A 4,868-nucleotide genomic window follows, 5' to 3' on the forward strand; every position below is an offset into this window, starting at 1 on the left:
TAAAAGTGTTTAAGAGCACATAAATTTTATTGTCTCTGCTCTACCCACTCAAGGCCTCCAAAACTGTGTAGCAACTATATGAGCAACATTCAGCTCTTGTGTAAAGTAGCTGAGAATCACCTAGTCAGTGTCACTGATTTAGTGATGAGAAAGTGACCTAGATAAGAACAATCAGAGAAGACTGAAGACTTTTTATTTATTTTTTAAAAATGTTTAAGTAAAGGAGATCTCTCCCCTGGATGGAGTGATATGACTTTCTGAATTCTGGAATAGGTAGACATTTGGTATCCATGATATTAGCTGATATGAGTCTGAAACTTATGCAAGGAGAAAGGGTAAAACCAAGAGAATTTTACATGATGCCCTTAACCTTGTCTTCAGTTGTGTGATCATGTAAGTCTCTATTTTTTTTCCAGCTAATTGACAATTGGAACTGATGGGAGACAAAAGTAAATTAGAGTTTTGGACTCTCTGTGTTGGATTTTTATTATCTTGTGATTCTTCCTGCATCATAGGATTAGGAATTCTTATTAACTCATAGAATGCACCAAAGAATTGCTTAAATTATTTTTACATTTTTGAATCTTTCCTTTCATTTTTATTCAACTAACTCCTCTTTTACAGTAATAACTTATATTATAATGCTAAGAATTAACTAGTCTTTTTGATCAAATAGCAATATACCTTGTAATAGAAGATTATGACTTAAAATAATGAGTAAAATCTATTGTAGTAAATTTTAGTCAGTAATGATATAGTTGATAATTTGGGAACATGTTATATAAGATTGATACTGAATTCATTATTTAAAAAAAAAAAATCTGTAGTTGACAAGCAAATTTGAAGCATTAATACCAGTGAAGTTCTGCTTCTGAATAGTAATTTGGCTCAGCTCTTCGATCATAGGCCAGAACCTGTCTGTCAAGAGGCAGACAGACGCTCAGCTTTTAGAGCTGGTGAGCTCCTCCAAGGCTCTACTGGTTCAGTTCAATTTATTCATTAGAAATATGAAAACCTGTGTTTAGAGGGAGGTGAAAATAGGGAAGTGCAACTTGTGTTTAAGTCATTATCTGGTAGTCTGTTAAGCTTCCAGTAAGACGCTGTAATTATTTGGGGTTATTAAGAATATATATGTGTAATGTAGGACAGTTTTAAAAAATCAAGCAATTCTTGTTATGTAGTAGCCCTCAGAGAGAAATACATGCTTTATTTTTTTATTTTTATTTATTTATTTTTATTATTTGTTATTATTTATGCCTACAGCACCTAGTCTTCCTAGATGGTCTCCCATTCAAGTACTAACCAGGCCCAGCCCTGCTTAGCTTCTAAGATCAGATATTGGGCTTATTCAAGGTGGCATGGCTATAGACCACAGACAGAGGCTCCTCTGGGGCACCAAATGAGAACCTTCTGTGTGTACAGCAGACGTGCTAACCGAATACACACTTTAAAATAAACTTTGACTTCTAAAAAATATGCTTCAAACTTTTAAATTAGAGACTCTAAAGATTAAAATCTTGGAAAGACCATTGGCATAGTGCTTCTCAAAGTTTAATGTTCATACAAATTACCCCAGGTTTAAAGTCAACATACAGATTCTGACTCAGAAGATTGTGGAAGGACCTGAGATTCTGTTTTTTCAATAAGCTCCCAGATGATGATGATACTGTTGCTTCATGGATCATGCTTTGAATACCAACGTTAGAGACAACTAAAAAAGACGGTATTTTTAAATTAATGAATAAATGCTATGCTTCTGAGCTTCAGTTTTCTTATTTGATTTATGAGTAGTAGCTAACTCAGAGCTTTCTGCTGGTGAATCAATTTACTCAAACACCAATCACTGTGCCTCACATAAAGCAGTAGCTCAAAAGATGTATTAATTTATCTTTCTCCTCTTCTTAATACACTGTTCCTTAATGAAAACATGTATGTGATAAGAAAATACTAGAATGGAGATTGAACTTGGATTTATTTGAAATTGAATCTGTATTTATGTGTCTTTTGAAATTTAAGTGCTTATAATGTTCTGTTATTTTGTTTGTATATAGGAATTTTTGTTAACTTTACCCTTTTGGAAAAATTTTTTAAGGAAAATAAGTTAGCCTCAGTTGATTTTTCACAACATATTCTGCATTAAAATCAGGACCAGAGATATTTGGAACTCCACTCTGCCATGAAAATGAATAAACAACTCTAGTGTTTAAGATACTGTAGCTGTTCAAGAAACCTCTGAAGACCTCTTGATTTTATCATCATTCAGCCTTTACAGTTAACAAGAGATGTTTTTATTAAGAAACACCCAGGAAGTTGAGAAAAAGTATTTTTCTATGTGATGTTTTTTTTACTATAATATCAAAGCCTGTATGTTGGAAAGGATGACTTGCTGAGAATAAAATATCCTGTTGAAAAAATGTAACTGTTAAATTCTGAACTCATTTACAAAGGATGACTTGAACCAATATAAGTAATATAAGATGAGAAAGTCACAATTAATGTAAAGGCCAGACTCATGTACAAATTGTATGTTACATAATCAGCAAACAGAAATTTTAGGGAGAAGAGAGAAAGAGAGCAAGAGGAGAGAAAATCATCAAACATTAAGTCCTTTATTTTTTTCTCAATGTATTAAAGTTTGAAATACACAAAATGGCCAGTTAAAATATTTAATTCTCCCTCCCCACCCTTTCTGAAAAGGAGATTGGCAGCTGAATCCAGATCTGTATGGCACAGTGGGAAGAGGTCAGTAGCAGATGGCAGCAACAAGAAGCTATACATGTGTGAAATCTGGAATCAATAGGAAGCAGTATAAAATCAGAAGATTGTATGTTCTTGTGAATTGATATATTGATTAGGATATTGCCTTATATGAGAACTGAGGTAGTGTCATGTATCTTATAGGACAAGATGACATCAGCTGATAGACTTACAAATTTCATAGTGAGTTCAGAAGAAATCTATATGCTATATGCGTGTGTCCTCATATGCATACATGTGGTCTATATGTAATGTATATATTACATAGTGTCTATAATGTACATACACACGCATGGTGTATTTAGACTTTGTGGTAGTATATAAAAGTAATCAAATGTATTGTCAGAATAGTAAGTCCTAGTTGATTTCAAAAAAGTGACTAGATTATTATAGGCCCAAATTCATGGTAAATATTTACTATCAAGGATGATTAAGAGGAGGTAGGACTAGGAGACGAAAAAAGATAAAGAGGAGTGGAATGTTATAAATAAAGTTTTTCAGATAGAATGAATAGAAGCATGTTCTGAGGATGATTGTGGAATAGGGTTATTGGAAAATACAGTCAAAGAAGTAAATAGGAACTGTATAGTGCAGGGCTTCTACTGATAATTTGAGTGTGAAATTTATCCTTCAAGTCAATAAATTACATCTGTGATGTAACACATGGAGTATTCAGAAAAAGACTTATTATTAATTAATTTCTAAAGTGGACTAGTAAGTTATGTTTTCAGAAATATAAATTAGAATGTTTCAGTTTAGCCCATTGGTAAGTCGTGGTCATTCACTAGCTTGATGGTATACTTTACATACTGGGGAAAAAAATAGTTGATTATATCCTCCTGTAATGAATTATACACATTACCAGATAATCTAAATTATGATTTCATAGGCACAGTTTATTAGAATAAACATTTTTATAATGGTTATTTCCAGGCAAAAATTAAAACAATGTTGAAGACTTTTGAGCAAAGAAAAGCCATCAGAGGTATTTGTATAATGTATAACTACAGAGTAATATATTTAGGAGGATTGCTCATGCAGCAGTTAGTAGCATATAAGCAGGAGAATAAAAGACAAATTATTTAATCTATTGTAATATTCCAGTTTGACCTGATTACTGTATCTGATCTTCAGTGTTCCTACCAGCAACCAAGGGCATAACAGACTATCTCTTAATACAATAAAAATGTAGGTACTGTATATATACATATACATATATATATACAGATATATGTATGTGTTTTAATATATATTTATATATACATATATTCATATTTGGGTTATAAGTGATTGTATAAACATATTTTCTTTTTAATTAGGGATTTACATTACACAAAGTCCATAAAATATAGTTAGAATATATTACAATAGGATGGCATTTCTGAAAATTTAAGGTAGCTGGAAAATTTATTGAGAAATTACATGGTACTTTTCAATGTATAGACTCATTAGCTTGAATGAAATATAAATCAAATACCATTTGCATTCAAAAAAGCTCTGGGATACACTAAGCCTGTCTCCTATGGACTGGCCTCAGTTTACCCCTCTAGATTAATTTGTGTGTGTGTTAGAATAAAGAGGAATGTTGGAATATCCAAAAGGCAAATCCTAAACATTGCTTATTACTATGAAAGATGCCAAAGAAAATATTATGTTGAATGTCTGGGTAGAGAAGTGATAGAAGATTTAAACTCTAAAGGTTAAAAGAATGGGAAGTGAGGCAGCAGCCTTGACCCAAGTGATTTTGGATTTCAGGAGACTGAAGTGTCAGCAGCTGCAAGCTTATTAGCATATGCAGAAAAGTAAACAATGTCCAGTGGATGTTCCCATGAATGGCTGTGGAGAATTCCTACATTTTTATGGAAACATTTTTCTTTGTTAGGGAGAGGGAAAGCCAGACCTGGAAACTGAATCAGGATTATCTGCAAGTGTTATTTGGGAGACCAAACAAAATTTAATTTAAGACAATAAAATGTGATGTTAGTGATAGTTAGCAAATGGTAACTTTATGTAGTTAAAATGCTTACAGAATAGCAAATGAATGACTTTAGAAAAAAATCAAGTATGAAATTAAAAGACTTAGAAAGGACATTTTATTTAACATATAGTTA

General features: G+C 32.2%; 1 pseudogene; it reads right to left on the reverse strand.

Annotated features, from left to right (window-relative positions):
- Window positions 1–1,254: 1,254 nt before the first annotated feature.
- Window positions 1,255–1,370, reverse strand: LOC112485691 (annotated as a pseudogene).
- Between the last annotated feature and the right edge of the window lie 3,498 nt (window positions 1,371–4,868).

Source organism: Pteropus alecto, unplaced genomic scaffold (assembly GCF_000325575.1).
Source record: "Pteropus alecto unplaced genomic scaffold, ASM32557v1 scaffold5, whole genome shotgun sequence".
NCBI lineage: Eukaryota > Metazoa > Chordata > Mammalia > Chiroptera > Pteropodidae > Pteropus > Pteropus alecto.